Below are 24155 nucleotides of genomic sequence, written 5' to 3' on the forward strand. Positions count from 1 at the left end.
CCTGAGGTCCCCCGGTTGCCCCCTTGGTCGTGGGGAAGGTGCAGTGAAGGCACTGGTAGTGATTTGGGCCAGTGTTACCTGGGGCTTTTAAACTCGTAGCAAAGTCTTTCTCCCAAGGATCTTCCCCTTTGAAGGTCGCTTTAGCAATGGGATTCTGTTTATCCATTTCAGCTTTAGGGCAAGAGGAGGGCATAGTGGACGGTCAGACACAATGTGAGTTCTGACTTCTGAATAGAATTGCCCAGCTAGGCATTTCCTGCCGCTACCTTAGCACCTTTCCTTGAGTCTAGGGGTGGGACAACTGTAAACTTGGAGCATAGACAAAAGTAAACAGGGATTTTCCCAGGAGGCAGAGGGGATTCTTTGGCTCCTAAAATCAGCTCAAACCAGGCGCAGTGGTTCACGCCTGTGATCCCAGCACTTTGGCAGGCAGAGGCGGGTGGATCACCTGAGGCCAGGAGTTGGAGACTATCCTGGCCAACATGGTGAAACCCCATCTCTACTAAAAATACAAAAATTAGCCGGGCGTGGTGGCACACGCCTGTAGTCCCAGTTACTTGGGAGGCTAAGGCAAGAGAATTGCTTAAACCTGGGAGGTTGCAGTGAGCTGAGATCACGCCACTGCACTCCAGCCTAGGTGACAGAGCGAGACTCTGTCTCAAAAAAAACAAATAAATAAATAAATAAACGAAATAAGCATTATTCATTGTTCCCAAAGGACTTTATAGTCATTGTCTTTGATAATTCACTTTTTACATCTTTATACAATTTGTAGCGAAACTTTACCGTAAGAGAAAACTCATAAAACACTTCCATTGTGTTTACTATGTGCCAGCGTTTTAAGTGCTTTACAGAATCTAACTCACTTAATTTAACCATAATCTTATGAGACATGGTACTGTTAATATAGCCCCTTTACAGATGCAAAAACTGACATATAGTGAGGTTAAAAATCTTGTCAAAGTTCAGACATTCCAAACTCTCGATTAACTACACCAAATTTTGTCTCTACCAGGATAGACTAAAGCAAGGTGATTATTACACGCAAGAACAAAACCAACAGTAGAAAAGTACACACCCCAAAGCTTAAAGTTGTTTTAACTTTGAGATATTTCTAAAAATGTCCTAACTTTGTGGGATCTCTCATCTTCTCCCGTGGATAGCTAGGTACAGTGACAGACTGAGGGAATTTCTATGGGGAAGTTGAAGATGCCACTATCCTATAGACTGGGGCACCCACCAATCTAACACTGTAGGGATAATTCTTAATATCTTCAAGATTTCTGGAAGTTATATTTTATACATGATGCTTTTTTCCTCATGGACTCATGAAAAGCCATAGAAATGATGTTCTGTGGAAAAGTAAATTTGGCAGATTTCTTTATGAGGTGTTTGCTATCATTAGAATAACCCGGGGTTGGCCTTTTCCGCTTGAACAGTAAGGTAATGAGAGAAGCAGCTGGTGGAAGTGGCAGTTCTAAAAGGGAAGTGGACTGAATTCTCAAAAGGGGCTTTGGCTGAAGAACTGCCCCAAGAGGACAGAACAAATGGGGGATTTAGAAAGAGTTATGCTCCTAGAAATATCTGAGTCCCAAGTAGCTGCTAATCCACCAGCTTCAGCTTATCTTGTAATAGTGTTCGGTGATACTGTCCACTCAATGCACACACTTTTCCAAGCAGAATGATGAGTTTAGCAGTTTAGTTCATAATTTTGCTGTTTTGTAATTTGTTATTATAAAAGTTTTATACTCTTCCTGACCAAAGTTATTTCTTTGGCCCTCTGACTCTGCAAAGGTTTTATAAGTCAAATGAAGAATGTTCTGCCAAATGAGGAGGTCTGCAAAAGACATTTATTAGTCCATCATTTTCAGGCCCCAGAAAGTGAATTTGCCAGTAGCAGGTGTATTTGAAGACAAAACTGTGGACACTGTATTCTTTCTTTTTACCAGAAATTTTAAACCCAAGTCTTAAACATCATCTAAATTTGTTGGTTCTATGCTGTCCTGAGCTATTAAAATCCTTCTTCATAATCAGAAAATTAATCAATCCATATACATCATTTTTATTGTTTTTGTCTCTGTGTGCAACCTTCTAAAATATAAGGTTGTCTTAGAAATATGCAATGGTGGGCTTATTTACCCGAATTGTAGTATGTTTGGATTCATTTAAAAAGAGACACATTCTTATTTAAGGACATATCAAGGACACCCAATAAAGTAGTAAGAAAAGCAACAATAATAGCTAAGATTTATTAAGTGCCTTTTATGTGGCAGGCACTGTTCTTAGCGCTTTAGACATATTAGCTTTCTTAATCCTCACAAAAATCCCATGAATTGAGTACTATCATTATTCCTGTTTCAAATGGAGAAACTGAGGTTAGGTAATTTGCCCAAGGTTGCACAGCTAGAAGCTTCTTAATTTATTTTTGTTATTTTATAGTGGGGAGCTATTTGAAGCATACTTCTATTGCAAGTTCTGGATAAAGTCATACACTCGAGAAACACTTTTAACAATTTACATTTTCAAATGTATCTTGACATTCTTACTGTGTTAACTATGACATATATGTATATATATACACACACATTATATATACATACACACATATGTATAAATATTATCTAAGTTTTTTTTGTAGTTTCAGCATACTAGGGGTTACATTTTTGACTCTTTGTATGACTGTCTCCCCTAGTATGCGCGAGTGTGCTCAAAACATTGATAGGTACAATGTTACGAGGTGGCAGTAAAATGTTTTGAGTTCACTATCCATATTGGTTAACTGGCTGATGAACATAAAAATGTTAGTCTTTGAACTGTTTTCAGTATTTTTACATTATCTAGTAAGAAATTAGACAACTGTGTGCAATAGCTGCATTAAAATGCATGGAAACATCAACTTTTTTTTGCTTTTGAATCTTATTTCATTAGAATAAGTATGTCTCATATTAATCAGATACTCAGATTAGTTCTTTCACATATATTTAATTAATGTTAATGAGAAAACAGACATGGATATAGATATAGATATATAATAAAAGTAGTCTGGAAGACAAAATATAGAATCCATAGGCAATAATAGCACTAATAAAGGTATCTCCTTTGTCTGAAATTCAAATGATTGCCTTTCCACTAAATCTCAGTCAGTTTTAGAATCATGAATTTCTATATATTTTTAGTAGTAAGCCAGAACTCGTTAAGGCAGTGAGATTTAAGCAAGTATTATAAAACACCAATTTGATTATTTTTACAGTAACATTAAAGCAAACCAAACTCTGGAATGTAGTAAAATGTCTCTGTTCTCTATTTCCTAACTATAATCTTTATGAGCACTTCCCATCTTTTATCCCTCTATTGCCTTCAATAAAACAGCTTAGCTTCTTGTATTCACTGCTTTGGATTTAGGAGTTCATCCAAGCTACTTACAGCAGTAGAAGCAAAAGCATAATTTATCTGTACTTAATACAAGAAAGTCAACAGCCATTTATGTTTCTTATTTTGTGACTTACCTGCTCATTTTCCAGTTGGGCTGATTACTTTTACTGGATTTTTTTCTTTAAATGATGAACAATTGTCTCACCTAGCTATTGCTGCAGAATAACTCACCCTAAAATTTAGTGACTTAACACAACCACCATTTTATTTCCTCATAAATTTGTATAACAGCACCTTGCTTGGGCTCAGCTGAGTGGTTCTTCTGGTGATTTCACCTGATATTACTCATGTAGCTGTAGTCATCTGTTGGCTTCATGTGGGCTAGGTGGTTCAAAAATACTTCACTCATTTGTCTGATAGTTGGTGCTTGCTGTCACCTAGGTTTGCTCTCCATATAATCTCTCATCCTTAAGGAGTCTAGCTCATATATCTTTACATGGTGGACTCAGAGCAGCAACAGAATAAAAGCAGAAATTGCAAGACGTCTGGATGAGTTTGCACATCATTTCAGCTGTATTCTATTAGCCAAACAAATCACGTGGTTACTTAGATTCTAGTGGACAGGAAATAGATTCCACGTCTTGATAGGAGGAGCAGCAAAGTCACATTAAAGAAGAGCATGTGTACAGGGAGGAATTGTAGGCATCTTTTTATCTTTGTTCTCCTAATTTTTGATTTACATTTTTAGAACCCGTAGTGCAAGGACATAAAGTGTCCTTTTTGGTGACTGTATTTTTATCAAGGTGGAATTCTTTATCTCTTTTATTGCCTTTAGTCTTGAATACTTTTTTGTGTCATATTAATATTACAACTTCTGCTCTTTCTTCCTTTTAGAATTTGTTTGGGTGTCTTTTACAACCTTTATTTTCAAACTTTTTTTGACTTTTATTTTTTTCAAATTTATTTATTTATTTTGAGATGGAATCTCACTCTGTCACCCAGGCTGGAGTGCAGTGGCACAATCTTGGCTCACTGCAAGCTCCGCCTCCCAGGTTCACGCCATTCTCCTGCCTCAGCCTCCCGAGTAGCTGGGACTACAGGCACATGCCACCACTCCTGGCTAATTTTCTGTATTTTTAGTAGATACTGGATTTCACCGTGTTAGCTAAGATGGTCTCAATCTCCTGACCTCGTGATCTGCCCGCCTCGGCCTCCCAAAGTGTTGGGATTACAGGCGTAAGCCACCGCACCTGGCCCAACTTTTTAATTTAAATATATTTCTTATTAATAAGCTATAGCTAAATTATACTTCTTTATGCAAAGCATCAGTGCATTTAACCCATTTGTATTTATTCTGATTATTGATAAATTAGAATTTTTTTCATTTTATTTGCTATTCTAACATTTTTATTTATTTTTATTTTTCCTCTCTCACTCTCACCTTCAATTTATTTATATCATCTTTGGCAAGAGGATTAGCCTCTCTATGTCTAGATTTTCTCATCTGTAAAATAGATATATAGCAACTATTTCTCAGTATTATTGTAAGGATTAGAACATTGAATGCATGCTAAATGTGTTATTAGAGCTTGGCATTTTATCATTTGATAAGTATGTATTTATTTGTTTATTTAAATGGAGTCTTGCTCTGTTGCCCAGGCTGGAATGCAGTGGCATGATCTCAGCTCACTGCAACCTCCACCTCCCAGGCTCAAGTGATCCTGCCACCTCCACCTCCCAAGTAGCTGTGACTACAGGTACTCACCACCATGCCCAGCTAAGTTTTGTATTTTTTGTACAGACAGGGTTTCACCATGTTGCCCAGGCAGGTCTCAAATCCTGGACTCAAGTGATCCCCTGCCTCAGCCTCCCAAAGAGTTGGGATTACAGGCATGAGCCACCACGCCTGGCCATTTGATAAGTATTTAAATATTACTTTTTAAAATTTTTATCAAGTTTTGAAAGTTATCTGTTCTATTTCTATTATGTTTAACATTTTAACAAACATAATTGAACTAATACTTTTCTATTAATGCTGAGAATCAACCATTATCTATAACCTAAACCCACTACATAAACAAGATTCTGACATGCTAGATGCAAGATTCTCTGTCTTGTCTGTATACTATCTCTAATTTTTTAATCTTCTGAAATTTTAGTGCTAGAATATTTCTTTTCATCTTTCTTTCTTTTTTCTTTCTTTTCTTTTAGTATGTCTATTTTGGGAATCAATTCTTACCAGTTTTATTATACTCCCAATAATTATTTAGACTTAATTCTAAGATTTACTGATTTATCTAGCTGCTGCCTTTTGAGATGGAGTCTAGCTCTGTTGCCCAGGCTGGAGTCCAGCTCTGTTGGCCAGGCTGGAGTCCAGGAGTGCAGTGGTGTGATCTCGGCTCACTGCAACCTCCCTCTCCTGGGTTCAAGTGATTCTCGTGCCTCAGCCTCCCAAGTAGCTGGGATTACAGGTACCCGCCACTATGCCCAGCTAATTTTTGTATTTTTAGTAGAGACAGGGTTTCACCATGTTGGCCAGGCTGGTCTCGAGTAGATTTCTCTCTTTTATAATCTCAGGTGATCTGATCTCAGGTGATCTGCCTGCCCCGGCCTCCCAAAGTGCTGGGATTACAGGTGTTAGCCACTGTGTCTGGCCTGCTGCTGCTTCTTCAATCTCATACTTTCATCTTTTATTTTGCTAAAACACAGTTTCAAAAATTTTTTCAGAGACAATTTATTAATTATAAACTCTGTGAGAACCTATATCTTTAGACATATCTTTATTTGATTCTCAAAATTAAATGCTAATTTGGCAGTTGGCTGTCTTCTATCTTATTTCTCCCCTAAGACTTTTAAGCCATACAATTTAATTTTTTATACTATCTCATATTTCAGATGAGAAGCCTAATACCATTTCTTTGTAGGTGATTTTTTAAAAACTTGATGCTTTTATGAGTTTTTCCTTTATTCATAATGTTCAGAAATTTTTACCAGGTTGTGTTTAGATTCAGGGCTTTAGCTGTTAGTCCTGTTCAGCATATGGTGAACCCTTTCATTCTGAAGTCCCAACTTTGTCTCCAGCTTGAAAAAATTTCTTTAGTTATATCTTTGGTATTTCCAATATCCCTGAACTCTTTTTCTGGAACTCCTGTTAGAGATTGAAACTAACATTGAGATTGAGATTTCAAGATCCATCTTTAATGTCTCTTAATTTTTCTTCTCATACTTTTATTTCTGCTTTTTAATTGTGTCTTATGTCTTGAGGCATTCTTCTGGCTAGTTCAACCCCAGTGTCTTGTTTAGGAATATTTCATAACTGAACGCTCATAGTAAATATCAGATGCAAATGTCAAACTCAGCCACTCTGAAACCCAGGACTGAATGAAATAGCTCTACCACTTCCTGCCCTCAGTCTTTTCTCCTAACTTTTATAGCCTCTTTTCTCCCCTTCTTTTTCCTTCCCTTTCTTTCCTTTTTCTTCCTTTTTTATCTTCCTTTCCTTTTTCCTTATCTTTCTTCTCTTCTCTCTCTCTGCATTTTTTAAAGTTTTTTTTTAAACTATATATAATTTACGTACGATAAAATGGATGAATCTTAAGGGTTCAGTTTCATTTTTACAGTTGTATATGCCTATATAGTTACCACCAAAATTAGGATATAGAACATTCCCCATCACCCAGAAAGTCTTCCGGTGCACAATTGTAGGCAATTTACTCCTTCCAGAGGCAACCATTCTGGCTTCCATTACCATAGATTAGTTTCGCCTGTTCCAGACTTTCACATAAATGGAAATGTACTGTTTGCGTTTTTCTGTGCGCCTGGCTTCTTTCATTAAACATAGTTTTTGAGATTCATTTATTTTGTGTATATCAGTAGATTTCTCTCTTTTATTGCTAAATGATAGTCCACTGTGTAACTCTATCACAATTTGTATATTCCCATCAATGGACGTTTGGTTTGTTTCCATTGCTTTGCATATTATGAGTAAGACCATGTTAGTATTTTTACACAAGCCTTTCTGTGGACCTATGTTTTCATTTCTTGTGAGTAAATTTCTAGTAGTAAGGCTGACGGAGTCTCTGTTCTTGATATTATTGTGGCAATTCTTCTAGGGAAACTGACTTTTTAGAGATCTCACTTTCCTTTTCTCAGCTCTGTAGTGCTTCACTTTCATTCGGTTGCCACTTGTTTCATATCTACCAGAAATCCCTCTCTCTCTTCTGTAGTTGGCCCTTCTTTCAGCTTTCCAGTTCTGTTGTAGATTGACTCATATTTCTTCTACCTCCTCCATAGAATTAATAAATAGAAAAGAGGTAAATGCCACCTTGGTCAGCCACCTTGAGCTGAAACACTATAATTCTATTTCTTAATTTTATTTTCCTTTATATAAACCAAAATAAAGTTCTATCATTTGTGCTGCTCCTTCATTTATTCACTTCTACCCATAGTTTAAAAGGCATTAATCTTTGAGGTTTGGAGGCATCCTCAGATGTCTATGCATTTGGTCAAGAAGAATCTGTTTTGGTTTTAAACTTACAAAGCAAATAATCTCAATAACATTTTCCATATGTCATACAAGGGTTTTTAACAGCTCTTAATATCAGAACATTTTTCTTCTGATATGCCCATTAAATCCTTTATGCTACATGTTAATTTCATGTTCACTTTGTTCACTTTTTTTTCTTCCCTGTGTTCATGAACAGGTGGCTGCATTCTTTTCAAGAAACTTCTCCTGTAGAACTTGAAGATTATTATGTAATAGCTCCTTTGTCATTTCCAAATTCCATTATCTCAGTTTCTTTAACTTGTCTTCACTAGTCTTACTGTAAAACATTTTAGTGCTTTCTGTGGTTCTATTATGTTTCTCTCATCTTCTTTTGCAAACCTTGGCTTAGGGTTTACAAATTTTACCCTTTATAAATGTTATGATTTGTAAAAAAAAGGATGACAATGAAGCCCCTTTCCCCAATGATAGCTAAGAGTGTCCCTCTGTCTCTACTCATCCCCCAAAGACAGGAGATCATTTAGAGATGGGATGGGGGTGTCGGTTTAGTGCCCAGATTATATGTAGTGGGTTCAAACAAACAGCAAGGGAATGTGTTGTAGAAAATAAAAAAGAAAAGAACAAAAAAACTTCACTTTGCATGTTATTTAAACCTTATACAATTCCTTTTTATAAGAATTGTAAGAAACTGTGAACATAGATACATAAAACTTAATTTATTTCCTTCTGTGGCTTATCAGTCAAGAGTTTAGATCACGTCCAGTGCTGACAAAACCAATATGCTTCTTATGCCCAGTGTTTCTCTTGGGACTAAACACTCACTGCCCACTGTGGTCCCTGTCTTGATAATGTACCCTTCTGGCTCTTTCTCTTCCCTGCCTGCCTTCCTCTTCCCCTACCAGAGATTTCTGGGGTCATCTCTCAAATAAATTACTTGTTCTTTGTCTCAGGGTCTGCTTCTGGGAAAACCCACACTAAATGAACCATACCCAAATGGTAGTCATGATGATAATGGATACTCCTCTAGGTAGTAACAATATAGGAAGTCTCCAAAAAGGTAACAGAGCAGAGTTTCCATGAGGCACCTGCTTGTTGTTGTCATTAACAGCAAGGAAGTCTGTTAGCCTCAGAGAGATGCGCTGCAGGCAGCAAAAGAACCAGCTATCCCATGCACTCCCGGAGCAGTCAGGAAGAGGGAAATTCCAAAATTGCAGAGATGGGCTGCAAAAGTCACGCCCAGGCAAAGCCTACAAATTCTTGGTGTTTAGAGATCTAGTAAACACCAAGAATTTGTAGAGATGTTGATCCCATGGTCCTTTACTATGTTAGGTGGGAGGATGAGTGACAATGGGGAGGCCTCAGAGGCATGTGGGATTGTCCTGTAATGCCTGAAATAAGCAGAGGCCAAGGTGCCTTGACACAAATAGCTTAGCATCAACTCCCTAAGCACAGACCAGCATGTGTCCCTGGAAAGTTATCTTTGTAAACCGAGTAGAAGTAAAAACAGTAGGTTAACTACCCCTTCTTCCTGTTGGCCTGACTCATGCACATTTCAGTAAACCCAATCATCTTGCACAGAGCACTATCCATGGCTGACACACATCCATTAGACAGCAACACCCGCATTCTCCATGGAAGAGATAGTACTGTGTGGTTCATGGAATAGAAGAGTATTGTCTTCAAGTTTGGGTCTCTGAGCTGCCCAATTTGTAGTTTTGAGTACCGCAGTCACCAGATATTCAAGAGCAGTGACCTGGAAAAGGTCAAGTAGACTTTGAATGCAATGGGCCATTGATGTCTTCTGGACACCACTTATCTATTTTCAAAAATAACAAAATATGTCCAAAATCTATATGAAGAATGCAGAGAAGCTGGAAATGGTCATAGCCCACCCCAGTGTTAACTCCCTCCCACAAGCGTCCGGATAGAATATTTTCACCAAGGACAAAGAAACAAATAGCCGACATGCCTTACCTCACAGGTAACCCTGGGAGATAGCAGTGAGGACAGGAGGAGAAGAGTGGCAGTCATTTTATTATTATTTTTTTAAAATACAGCTTTGTCAAAGTGCAATTAACAACTAATAAACTGTACATATTTAAATGAAAAATATGACACTACTGACACCTGTAAAACCATTACCATAGTCAAGATGATGAATAAATCTACCATCTGAAAAGTTTCCTTGTGCTCCTCTGTGAGCTTCAGCAGTCTCCGGGCAACCACTGATCTGCCTTCTCTCACTGCAGATTAGTGTTGGATTTCCTAGACTTTTATGTATGTGGAATACAGAATGCACAGCATTGCATGATATGGCTTCTTTGCTCACCATAATAATTTTGAGATTCATTCACGTTGTTTTGTGCATAGAGAACTTGTTTGTTTTTATTACCAATTAATATTCTATTGTGTGGATATACCACAATATGCTTACCCATTGACTCATTTAGGTTATTTCCTATTTGGCAACTATTAAACATGCTGTGAACATTCGGGTATAAGCATTTGTGTGAACATTTGCTTTCATTTCTCTTGGGTGAATTCTTTGGAGCAGAATGGTTGGATCATATAGCAGTTGTATGTGTAGCTTATTAAGAAATTCTGGAACTCTTTTTGGTGCACTCACATAAAGTGTTTAGGATGTACAACAATCAAGGTACTTCCTTGGAAAACTTCACGGAATTTGAAGGTTGAATCCCAGGATGCTATTTTTCTATAGTTAAAATATAAATGTGTGAACTACAGGATATTATGAAATACTGAAAGAAGGAGAGAAGACCCTATCTCCTTAGAAAGAATTCTCCTTTCTTTTCAGAATGCCCAAAGTAGTCTCATGGGTCTCAATTCTCCAAGTGATGGTGGTGACATCGATTATAGTGACCATCATGGTGGGGGTTGTGAAAAGAAAATTAGATGCTGAACCAAAAAAAAAAAAAAAGGCTCGAAAAGTGTCCCAGAAGAAAACTCTGCTTCTCCCATATCCTGCTGTCCAATATTCCTTGATTCTCTTGCCCCATTCCTAGTCCCCATGAGTGGAAATTTAAAAACCAGAAATGGATTTTGTATCTTCTGCCTGGGGCCTCAATTACATTGTGACATAGAAACCTGGTATGGATTTTGAGCTCAAAATGAATTGGAAGCCAGGTTTATTGCTGGGAATCTTCAAATTTCAGGGAGTAGAAAGAGCAAAAATAAAAATGGAGATTCCCACTGGGTGCGGTAGCTCATGCTTGTAATCCCAGCACTTTGGGAAGCCAAGGCAGGCAGATCACCTGAGGTTAGGAGTTTGAGACCAGCCTGACCAACATGGAGAAACCCTGTCTCTACTGAAAATACAAAATTAGCTGGGCGTGGTGGTGCATGCCTGTAATCCCAGCTACTCAGGAGGCTGTGGCAGGAGAATTGCTTCAACCAGGGAGTTGGAGGTTGCATTGGCCACGATTGTGCCATTGCATTCCTGCCTGGGCAACAAGAGTGAAACTTGATCTCAAAAAAAAAAAAAAAAAAAGGAGATCCCATTAGATGTTCCTAATTCTTGGCCCAAGAAATGAATTGAGGAAATTCTGACCTTCTGGGCATGGGACATAGGAGAGCACAAATTGTTAGTGACTCACATAGGATTCTCATTATGAGGGAAAATATTGTCCTTCTCTTACATATAAGGTAACCCATCCATTGCCCAGATGTTCACTAGGTGCGTTCATGGCCCAGAGATAGACAAGAAGCTCAGAATGGCTTCTCAGCCCTTGCGCCCAGAATGTGGTCTACAGACCACCAGCATTAGCATCTCCTGAAAGCTTGTTGTAAAATAAGAGTCTTAAGCCATGCCCAGAACTACTGAATTAGAATCTGCATTTTAAAAATGTTTATTTATATATATTGGGGGAGTACAGGTGCAGGTTTCTTAGGTGCGTATATTGCGTAGTAGTGAAGTCTGGGCTTTTAGTGTACTCATCACCTGAGTAGTGAACATCGTACCCAATGAGTAATTTTTCAGCCTTCATCCCCTCCACCTCCCACCTTTTGGAGTCCCCAATGTCTGATTACTCTTTCTATGTCCGTGTATGCCCATTGTTTCGCCCCCACTTATAAGGGAGAACATGTGGTGTTCGACTTTCTGTTTCTGAGTTATTTCGCTTAGCATAATAGCCTCTGGTACCAGCCATGTTGCTGCAAGAGACATGACTTCATTCTTTTTTATGTCTGAGTAGTATTCCATGGTATATTTCTTTACCCAATCTTCCACTGATGGACACTTAATTCCATGTATTTGCTATTGTGAATAGTGCTGTGATAAACAGATGAGTGCAGGTATCTTTTTGATGTATTGATTTCTTTCCCTTTGGGTATATACTCAGAAGTGGGATTGCTGGATTGAATGGTAGTTCTATTTTTGGTATTTTGAGAAATCTCCATACTGTTTTCTATAAAGGTTATGCTTATTTATATTCCCATCAACAGTGTATAAGTGTGCCCTTTTATCCACATCCTCGCCAACATATGTTGTTTTTAGACTTTTTAACAATAGCCATTCTGACTTGTGTAAAATGGTATCTCATTGTGGTTTTAATTTTTTTATTTATGTGATAATTAGTTATGTAAAGCATTGTTTCATATGTTTGTTGTCCTCTTGTATGTCTTCTTTTGAAAAATGCCTGTTCATGTCCTTTGTCCACTTTTTAATGAGGTCATTTGGTTTTTTCTTGCTGAGTTGTTTGAGTTCCTTTTAGATTCTGTATGTTAGCCCTTTGTCAGATGCATAGTTTGCAAAATTTTTTTGTACAGAATCTGTATTTTGACAAGGTCACCAGGTTAATCGTCTGCAGGTCATGGTTTGAGAAACACTGGTCTACATGCATGTTTTTCTTACAAGTTGCAGGTCCCAGAAAGCACTTAATACAGGTCCTGTGTTATCCAACTATTGCCTAATAATGCAGTAGGACAACTACTACAAATCTCAGTGGTCTGCAGTTATAAGCATGTACTCTCACACTCAGGGGTCCGTGGGTCAGCTGAGGTTCAGTAGATCTAAGCAGGGCATGGCTTTAAGCTATGGATTGGGTCTAGGTTTACGCCATGGGTCTCCCATTCTTTTGTGACCAGCAGGTTACCTGCCACACATTTCTCTCATGGTGATGGGATTATATCTCAGTCATGACTGTTACCATTTCATCAGCCAAAACAAGTCACAAGATCCAACAGACTAGCCAAAAAGTGGTCATGGGCTTTGGAGTTGTTTTGATTCCAGTTCTGCTCCTCAGTTAAGTCTCTGCCCCTAAGCAAAATCCTTACACTTCTCTACATCTCTGGGCCCCATTCAGTAAAATGGGATAAGAATAGTGACATCACCAGGGCTGTGTTGGGAAGCTGCTCAGCCTGACTCCGGGGCCAGAGTCAGGCCAAGAGGGAGGGTGAGTCCCAGAGGGCCCTGCCACTGAGAAGTTAGAGCTAGAGGAAGCTCCCACATGTCATCCTGTGGGTTGCTGTGGCAGCACATGATTCAGCCCCCACCAAGGGTTGTTTCTGAGTCAAGAAACACACGCCCATCTCTTTCCATCTTTTTTCGGAAGGGTTGCCCTTTCACTGCTTACAAATTGTGTGCTACATAGTAGGAACTGTGCCTGCAAATATGTTAAATATGTTATTCATCACTCATGGGGCTTGGACAATTTGAGCCTGTGACCACTTTCCCTGAGGAAAGGGCACTGTTTCCTACCTTACTTCCCCAGATGCAACAAGAGAAACAGAACATGCCTGGGGACAGCAGTTCCACAGGCTCTGTGCATTGTATATTGTACTTCTTTTTTTTTTTTTTTTTTTTTTTTGAGATGGAGCCCCATTGTGTCACCCAGGCTGGAGTGCTGCGGCACAATCTTGACTCACTGCAACCTCCATCTCCCGAGTTCAAGCAAGTCTACTGCCTCAGCCTCCTGAGTAGCTGGGATTACAGGCACCCACCACCACGCACAGCTAATTTTTGTATTTTTAGTAGAGACAGGGTTTTTACCATGTTGGCCAGGATGGTCTCGATCTCTTAACCTTGTGATCCATCTGCCTCGGCCTCCCAAAGTGCTGGGATTACAGGCGTGAGCCACTGTGCCCGTCTCGGCCATACTTCTAACAAGGACCTGCTCAGAGTTACAATTCTTGGGAGTGATACAGTAGAAGACAATTATGTTAACAAACTTCTCACCTTTCCAACTAACGCTGGGATATTCATTGAGTTAGCACGGGAAAGACTGGTCCCCATGATTCAATTGCTTCCCCCTGGGTCCCTCCCACAATACATGGGAATTCTGGGAGAAACAATTCAGTTGAGATTTGAGTGGGGACAAAGCCAAACTGTATCATTCCACCCCTGACCCCTCCAAATTTCATGTCCTCACATTTCAAAATCAATCATGCCTTCCCAACCATCCCCCAAAGTCTTAATTTATTTCAGAATTAAGCCAAAAGTCCACAGTCCAAAGTCTCATCTGAGATAAGGCAAGTCCCTTCTGCCTATGAGTCTGTAAAATCAAAAGCAAGCTAGTTATTTCCTAGATATGATGGGGGTACAGGTATTGGGTAAATACAGTCATTCCAAATGGAAGAAATTGGCCAAAACAAAGGGATTACAGGGCCCAGGCCAAGTCTGAAATCCAGCAGGGCAGTTAAATTTTAAAGCTCCAAAATGGTCCCCTTTGACTCCATGTCTCACATCCAGGTCACGCTTATGCAAGAGGTGGGTTCCCATGGTCTTAGGCAGCTCTGCCCCTGTGGCTTTGCAGGGTCAGCCTCCCTCCAGCTGCTTTCAGGGGCTGGCGTGCGTTGAGTGTCTGCGACTTTTCCAGGCACATGGTGCAAGCTGTCAGTAGATCTACCATTCTGGGTTCTGGAGGACAGTGGCTCTCTTCTCACAGCTCTACTAGGCAGTGCCCAAGTAGGGACTCCATGTGGGGGCTCCGACCCCACATTTCCCTTCTGCACTGCCCTAGAAAAGGTTCTCCATGAGGACCCTGCCCCTGCAGCACACATGAGGTCCCTCCCACAACACATGAGAATTCTGGGAGATACAATTCAATTGAGATTTGAATGGGGACACAGCCGACATATCAACATGCCCCTGACCCAGCAATTCCACCCGAGTATGTGCCCAACAGAAATCTATTCACTAATGCACTCAAAGACCTAAAAAAGAATGTTCATAGCAGCACTGTTTAAAATGGTCCCAACCTGGAAACAACCCCAATGCCATCAACAGAATAGATAATAAGATAGTCAAGTGTACACAGTGGGAAGGAACAAATGACAGCTACATGCAACATGCACAATTTCACAGATGTAATGTTGAGTGAAGGAAACCAGGCACAGTAAAGTACATGCTGGATAATTCTGTTTAGGTGAAGTTCCAAACCAGGAAAAAGGAACCTGTGCTGTTGGAAGAGAGTTACCTTTGTCAAGGAAGTGATGAAAAGGGAGTCCAAAGAGGGCAGCTAGGGCACTGGTGATGTTTTGCCTCTTGATCTAGGCGTTGATTACATAGGTGTCTTCAGTTTGTCAAATCTCATTGAGCTGTAGGGTTATATATGTGTATATTTCTGTAGGAATATCATACTTCAATTTTAATAAAAGAGTAAAGAACGCAGCAGGCAGGGTACATGGTGTAGAAGAGATGGCTGGTTTTCACTGGGAAAGATGACCCACAGCCCTGGAATTCACTCTCTGGGCTCCCTGATGTGTGTGCTATCCTGCAGATTGTTCTCCAAATTGGAATGAATGCAGGCTAGTTTCAGTATTACGGGGGTGCTCCTCTGCCTCAGGTCCCAGTGCCATTGTTACAACATCAAAGACCAACTGCTGGCTGAGATGCAGTCCATATGAAAAGAGTGACCAGCAAATTTACTGCTTGACTTCATTCCCTTTAAAAGGAATTGGCTCCATGGTCCTCCTTCAAAGCTCAATTGTAGACATATATCTTCTTTATAGGACATCGTTTACAATAAAGAGGAGCAATAACTTAAAATTTTAAAAAAAGAATACCTTTGAGAGCACTGTGAGATGGACATTCCATTTCATAAACATCACTGTGGTTACACTGCCCAAACATTCCCAGAAGTCCAGCCATGGGCCTGTGAGCCTTCTACTGGACATGGTGACTTTTGGGGACTAATTTGAAGTATATTTTTATGCTCCAGCCCTTTCCCTAGGCTCTGAAAGTTCTTGAGGAGGTCATTAATGAGAGGCAATCTACTTCAAACCAGAGGGCCACCTCACTAAAATCAGGCAAAATGGCAAAATCCATAGCCCATCACTCATTAACTTATTTGGAGCTGCCCTTCAGTGGAGTAAACATTTTTTAAGGGTTGGGGCCAAATTAAACTCCTGGATCAATTATACGTGGTTCCCCAATACCCACATGGACATCACTCCACATAATTCCTGTGTGAAAATGTCACAGACTTACTAGCATTTCCAGATACTGGAACTCAACTAGAAAACAGCAAAGTTGTTTTTATGCCTGTCAGAAAATGAAGAATGTTATTAACTTTCCAGAAAGAAGAAAGTAAAATTATAACATACAGGAAGTTTTTGGCTTCACATGGAGTCTGACCCAGCTGTGAAAGTCACATCTACAATCAAAATGACCAGCCTCCTGAAAACTGACCAATCCAGAATAATCCTTTCAAGTTCACTCATGATAGCAGTTGATCAGCCCATAGGGGATACGACGTTCTAAAGAGTGGTCAAGTCATCCATTTCTGTTTAACCCATTACTCCTGAAAAGGTTCAGCTCTCCACACTTTGCTGGAAAAAGGCTAACAACTCAGTGCATCCCTCCCTCTCTGCTCCCCTCACTGGTACATTCAGGAAGACACGAACCAGGTGAGACAACTGAGAGCTCCTTACTGAGAGTGTGAAGTGTGATAGCGGCACAACACACAATTCTGAAGACATCATGAAATGAGATAAATCTGGGGAATCCACATCAATTAGAAAAAACTGGAAACATTTGAAGAGGCGTTGGGATCACAAAGAGAGTGAATCTAAACATTGAACAGCAGGTATTAAATAGAAATAATGAAAGGCAGGTTCTTAGGAAAAAATATATGGCAGACTAGGTATTCAAAGTTGTGTTCCAGGTTCTCCCCAGGGAATCATTGCCCTGAAGCTCTGTCTGGTGTGGTTCTCTCATGCCCCACAGTGGTTCTTTTACTTCTTATTCACCAAGGCCAGGATTAATGCTAAGGTCTGGACTAGCCCAATAATGGACATGAATGGCCTTGGCCTTAAATTTTCAGGGGTCCATCTGCAGGTTCCTCCCTGAGATCTGAGAAGATTTTTACTTACTTCTTTCATTTTAAGGTGAATGCTAGTGGGGGAATTATTGTGGTGTGCCCCAAGAAGGTTCTGTGTCTTGGTCCTGACAATCTACGTAAAGTACCTTTTGTGCCACCAGGATACGTGGGCATATGACAGGCACTCACATACACAAGGGTCACTGCACATGGCTGCAGGAATGCCCAGGTTGGACCGGGGCTTCATCTGTGCTCCAACCCGCCTGCACTCCATGGTGAGGCACTCTGCTTAGAAGGCAGGTTGTAGACACTCCGCAAATTCTAGAATGTTGTTGTTGGCAAGATAGTCAAGCCCCAATGTCTCATTTCATTGACAAATAATCTAAAACCTGGAGAAATTAAAAGATTTGGCTAAGACCATACCATTCATTCATCCTAGTGCCAGCCAGTACCAGACTCCAAAGCAAGTCATCTTTCATGAACCACACCACCCCCTATTCCTGAACATCTGTAAAAGTTTTTATAGCCCCGCTTAGCTGAAGAGAATTAGAGTAAATGTACATCTAAAGTGCTGGGGTCCTGCTACATGGTGGTTGCTGTTAGGTTGTTACAGGAGCAGAAAAGTAATTAAATGGACATGAATTTTCTCTTTTATTTAATATACAACCAAACTGCAGTCAGACAAATGAAATAATGTACATATAAGCACTGAGCACTGCCCAGCCACATAGTTAGCATTCTACAATTCCATTCATTCATTCAGCACTTTCCTATCGCGTGGTTGTGATGAGCAGATATTGTGCTAGGCACTGGAGATTCAATAGAGAACAAGCTTGTGTTCTAGAAAGAAAACTGACAATAATTGATTCATGATAAAGGAATTATTATAGATTGTGATAGGTGCTTAGCAGGACATAAACAGGGAGCAAAAGACAGGGAATAACGGAGAGTTCCTACTAAAAGAGAGTGGTCAAGGAAGGACTTGAGGGAAAAGTGACACTTGAGTCCTGAGTTGGGGGATAGAAGGACCAACTCTGCAAAGAATTTGGGTGAGCCAGTTAGGCAGATGGAATCACAAACACCAAAGCCTTGAGGTGGGAAGGACTTTGGCACGACTAAGGGATGGAAAAGAGACTGGAGAACAGTGTGTAAGGAAGAAAGTGGCACATGAACTTGTAGAAAAAAGCAAAAGTTTTGCAGGTCATGATAAAGAATATGACTGTTCTAGGACTGGTGAGGAAGAAGCCATTGAAGAGCTTCTAAATGATGGCTCCATCTGATCAGTGGAGAATGAGAGGGAAGAACATAGATATGTTAGAAAATTTCATAATAATCCAAGGAGGAGGTAATGGGATGTGGACCAGGGTAGAGAGGAGTGGATGGATGCAAGACACAATTTTGAGACAGAGCCAGCAGGATACGCTCGTGGATTGCATTTCAGAGTTAAGAAGTGAAGAGTCAAAGACAACTTCCAGTTTTACAAGGGTAGAGTTCATGTCAGTGGATTTACATGGGATATGTGGAATATGAGATGCCTCTGGGACATGTAAGTGAAGATAATAGCAGGGAGGTTGTCAAGTGGACAAGCTGAGAGTGAGGCGTCATGACCAAAGTGGTAAAAGGAGAACCAAGAGGGGTGGTGTCACAGAAGCCAGGGGAGAAGAATGCCTTAAGGAGAGAGGACTTCTATCAAATGCTGCTGTGAGAACAAAAAAGATGAAACCAGAGAAGTGCTCATTCAACTGGGCAACACAGCTATGACTGGTGACCTGAATGACAGCAGTTGTGGAGGCATCATGGGAATAGACTCCAGTGTCTGTTGGGTAAAGGAACAAATGGAAGGTGAGGAAATGGAGACAGAATATACAAATAAGTCTTGCAAAAGTTTTACTATAAAGGGGAGATATATGAACATGTGGTCAAAAAAGAGTTTTTGGTTCATGTAAGATCAGAGATACCAGGACATCTGTGATGCTGATGAGAACGATCCAATAGAAAGGGAGAGAATGATGATGCAAAACTGAGAGAGGAGAAATGAGGAGTGAATTCTTCAAGAAGGCAAGAGGCTATGTGTGAGCATTGGCCTTTCGTAGAAGCAGGAAAGCTTATTCTGTGGAACAATTGGGAAGAGGAAGAAAATGAGCTATGCAGACAGGAGAATAGATAAGAGTGATGGTAATAAAAGAGTCACCATCCCATGACTCCTGTTCCATCAGTGAAATATGAAGGGAGGGCAGGAGCATAAGTAGGACATTTGAGGAGAGAAGATATGAAATGGTCATCTTGGGTACTGAAGCAAGTAAGATTGTGAAGGAAGGGCAATTGGATTTTGGAACAGTGCTTAGTATTCATTTGAGGGTTTGAGGACATGAATCTAAAATAAAGCAAGTTTGTCAAGTTGGATGCTTTTATTGTTCCCATCACCCACCTGCTCGGCTACTAACCTACAGAAGTTGGATCACTGAGTTCAACCAAAATGGAGGTGTTGCCAGTCAACTATATAAGGAGAAGAGAAGGGGGCAAGCAGAGTTGAGAGCCGTTGCAAGGAAATGATTAAAATAAAAGAACACACGTCGAAGAAGGAAAGTAAAAACAAGAGAAGGCTGAAGGGAGTTGAGAAAATGGTAGTGGCTTAGAGATCTCAACGAGTTTTAAAACTGGAAAAACGAGTTAAAAGAACGGGAAGTGTCTTTATTAGAAAGTTTACTGACAACAGGTCTAGGGAAGAGGGTGGTTGAGATGCAGTAGAGGGAAAGGGTGTGGGAGGTGAGGAGATCCAAGAACTGGGGAGGTCATCTACGTGGATGTTGAAGTCACCAAAAAGGATAACAGGAGGTCAATGGTAAAGAAGACTAAGCCAGAAGCTGGGCTTTTCAATGAATAGAGAATGACCAGAAACTCCACAGAGCAGTTGGAACATCCAACATCTTGAAAGGAGCAGGATTTGTTTGTTTGGTTTTTGTTTATATTTTTCAGGAGGAAGGGGAAGAAAAGGTCAGGAGGTAGCCATGGGACCAGGAAGATCGAGGAGGAGGTTGAGGGGATGTTCAGAGAAGTGGAAAATGAGAGATTGATTATCATGGAGTAACAGCCCTAGAAGGTCCAGTAAAGGACAGGTTTGGGAAGGTGAAGGAGGAAAGGCTGAGTCCAATTAAGTGTTCAGAGATGTGTAGAGTGGAGAGCCTGGTCTCTTGATGGCAACTGGGGGAGCCATGATGGGAATGGTCCTGAGCTTCTCTTGAATGGAGGTGAGACCTTTGCTCACTGGCATGGTGGCTTCCAGGCTGTTGTTTATATGCTGATTTAGGTTGGTATAAAAGCATCAGATGAGGGATAGGAATTACTTGAGCCTCGATCAGTGAGGTTGGCAGCCATAGCTTAAGACATCACATCCCTTAGTGTTCATGTGTGAAGTGATGGGAGCTGGTAGTTATACAGATTTCACCTGATTTTATCTACTTGCCTTTGTCATAGTCCCTACTATGGGCCAGACACTTTTTTAAGCATTTGATTAATATTGACTTATTTAACCTTCAAAACAACACCTTGGGGTAGGCATTATTATTATCCTCATTTTACGCAATAAGATTAAGTACCTTGCCCAAGTCACACAGATAGCAGAGGTAGAGGCAAGATTTGAACTTCGGCTGTCTGGACACCAGAGTCCATGCTTTTCATCACCGTGACTGTGTGGCTTGGGGAAGAAGTTCCTTATCTATTACCAAAAAGAACTCTTGCCTTGGAAGTCAGAAGACATAACTTCGAGTCCCTGCTCTGTCACTAACTGGCTGTGACCATGGGCACAACATTTAACATCTTTCACCCTCAGCTTTCTTAGTGGTCAGTTCCATGCAGTCATTCAGGGACCCAGGATGATAGAGGCCCTGATGTCTTCTTAACAGTCCCAGCTCATAAGTGACATACATCACTTCTGCTCACATGGATCATCCCTTGATGCGGGATGACTGGGAAATGTATTCCCTGAAAAGGGTTGCCTCCAGCGTGGCACAAAGACGTGTATTTTTGGTAGAAAGCTAGCCCTCTCTGCCTCTTTACTCAATATGGCTTATGCTTTTAAGATTCTGCAGTATTCCACACTTAGGGCTGTACTCTCAGCTGTTTGTCTTCTTCCTGCCTGACCGCTAGGTCTCTCTTATTATAAAAGCAGTAAAATGACCATCTGAATGCCATTGACTGCCATGCATCCCCTCACTTTTTCAAATATAAGCTATGAATAAAAAAAAATTAGCCCTTCACTAATACCAAAACCTAGGGAAGAAATTGAGTGTGCCCAGAATTTTAAGCTATATCCATCATTGTTAAGCACCTGTTTGCACTATGTCTATCCATTAACTAATCAGCAAAACAGAGTTTCAGTAGAAATTGTTACAACTCATTTTATATGGAATGACAAGACTTAGAGGTTCAGAGTATTTCTGCAGTTAGAATAGCAGGCACAGTTTTCCTGAAATAGTTAGATATTTGAAGAGAAGCTGGAATTGTTTCTCAATTTTCCAGATAATATGTTTGCTTTAGTGGAATGGGGATAGACCTCAATGCTCATGGTATTTGCAGAAGGGAGTGTTTGTCTATTACCACATCTCCAATATAGGCATTGCTGATTCATCTGCAGGTCAGAAACAGACTCTGTTAGCCAGTTTAGGAAGGTCACATTTATAGACAAATCCAAACAAGGTACTTTGCTATCCTCTCTTTTGTTCACAGACAGACAAGATAAACCTAGGCAAAGAGAAAACTTGCCTCAATGTTGGATTAAATGCAGAGGTCTGCTTGCACATTCCAAGGTCAAATTAAAAGTCTACAAGAGCAGGAGACTTGATTCAAAACAGCTCGTCTCTGACTGGTTTTCATGTAGGCAGAGGGGACTCTCCGAACACTGAGATGACCACAGCTCACATAGAGGTGTCAGCTGAAATATGGAGGATTACCACTACTGTAGAAGATGTCCTATGCAAAAAAATCAGCATAAGCTAATGAAAATATATAGTGGTCACTTATTCAGACATTACATGTCCTAAAGTCCTACAAATTATTTGGTAAGGCAGCTTTGTGATGATTTGTTTTCACATAGCAAGATGACGAGTGAAAAGAATTTAATGATAAGCAAACATATTGCATATAAAAACATATTAAAGATATTCATTTAGCATGAAGGCTTATTCCAGTTCACAGGCATGGTATTACCTTTACTATATACTTCCATAATTTCAACACAGATAAAGAGATAATGTGGTTTCTTCAAAATCCTTGGCCAGGTTTTTTGTTAGCCATCATTAGGTATTTTGGTGTCACATGGATTTGTGGGAAGACCCCATTTTCTATTGAGAAGATATGTCCCCCTTTTCATCCCCCTAGAAACAAACTGCCTGTGCAAAGTCAAAAGTGAGTAAAATGTGTAAAAGGGAAAGGTGTGTTTCACCTAAGTGTCATATTCAGAAACATCTGCCTTGCCTGGTGTATATGGCATTAATTTCCTGCCAGTTTTCTATTGGAAGGCCCCCCTGAGTCTTTTGAAATTGAACATCAGGTCATGTTTCTTTAATCAACACTAGGAAACAATGAAAGAAAGGAGTGGTGGAGAGGTTTCTTTTTACAAAATGTTCCTAAAGTCAAAAAAGACCATGAGTCTGGGATTTTAATACCAGAAAGCACTTATTCCCTGCCATCCCATGTTGGTTAAATATCTTCCTTCCTGTATTAGTTATCTATTGTTGTATAACAAATTACCCCATACTTATGCTACCCCATAGCTGCTCAAAAGAACCCACGTTTATTATCTCAGAACTTCCGTGGGTCAGGAATTCAGACACAGCTTACCTGGATCCCTTGGCCCATGGTCTCTCACAGGCTACGGCAAAGGTACCCTCAGTTCCTTGCCATGTGGGCCTCTCCGTGGTGCAAGTCCCAGGATGGCAGCTGAATTTATCAGAGCGGGTAAGTGAATAAAGCCAGAAAAAGAGTATGAGCAAGACAAAATCCACAGTCGTTGTCACCTAATTTCAGTGACATTCCATCATGTTTGCCATGTCCTATTTGTTAGAAGCAAGTCATTTGCTCCATCCCACACTCAAAGGGAGGGGATTGCACAAGGCTGTATATTCCAGGAGACGGGGTCACTGAGGGCCATTTCAGAAGCTGCCTGCCATCCTCCCCTCCACATGTACCTGCCCATTCCTGTGTGTCCCAATAGTGATAGTTCCCCTGCACACCCTAGGGTAGTTACCTGGGTCCTTACTTTTCCAGATTTCCTTAATTCCTTCATTTTATTTCATTTCTCATTTCTCTCCTTTCATGTCAATTCAAAATAATATTTAGTTTCATCTTCTAAACTGTTGCTCTCCTCTGCTCACAAACTTCCAGTCATTCCCCTTTCTATGCCTCAGAACAGATACTGAGGAACTCCATATCTGGAACTGATCCACCTTTCCTGCCCCTCACTTTACAGGATGCATTTTCAGCCAAATTAGACTCTCACTATTCCTTGTACCCACCCACTCCGATGTTCTTCGCCCTCTTTCCGATTGCAAAAATTCTGGACAGGCCACAAAAGCTTTTCTGTGGACTGGGCGCTGTGGCTCACGCCTGTAATCCCAGCACTTTGGGAGACTGAGGTGGGCAGATCACTTGAGGTCAGGAGTTCAAGACCAGCCTGGCCAACATGGTGAAACCCCATCTCTACTAAAAATGCACACAAAAAAATTAGCCGGGTGTGGTGGTGGGCACCTGTAATCCCAGCTACTCAGGAAGCTGAGGCAGGAGAATCGCTTGAACCCAGGAGGTGGAGGTTGCAGTGAGCCAAGATCGTGCCACTGCACTCTAGCCTGAGCAACACAGCGAGACTCTGTCTCACAAAAAAGAAAAAAGCTTTTCTGTGAACTGTCAAGGTAGAAATGGGCCCACTTCTGAACCCTCACAGCATGGGTCATCCATTTGAGTGAATATTGCATGCTTCCTGCTCCATGCCTATCTGTGGGTATGAA

The 24155-nt window shown here is 40.5% G+C and overlaps 1 protein-coding gene and 1 long non-coding RNA gene across 2 annotated transcripts in view; one reads left to right on the plus strand and one right to left on the minus strand.

The window, feature by feature from the left end:
- Window positions 1-24155, plus strand: part of ISM1 (isthmin 1) — a 77426-nt gene that overhangs the window by 768 nt on the left and 52503 nt on the right. The gene's annotated exons all lie outside the window — the stretch shown is intronic.
- LOC112633805 lies at window positions 15185-17441 on the minus strand. Its single transcript, XR_003121586.1, has 3 exons — window positions 17207-17441; window positions 16739-16858; window positions 15185-15874 (listed from the first exon to the last, which is right to left on the minus strand). It is a non-coding gene; the product is annotated as an uncharacterized LOC112633805 (long non-coding RNA).

The sequence above is a fragment of the Theropithecus gelada genome, chromosome 10 (assembly GCF_003255815.1).
Source record: "Theropithecus gelada isolate Dixy chromosome 10, Tgel_1.0, whole genome shotgun sequence".
Lineage (NCBI taxonomy): Eukaryota > Metazoa > Chordata > Mammalia > Primates > Cercopithecidae > Theropithecus > Theropithecus gelada.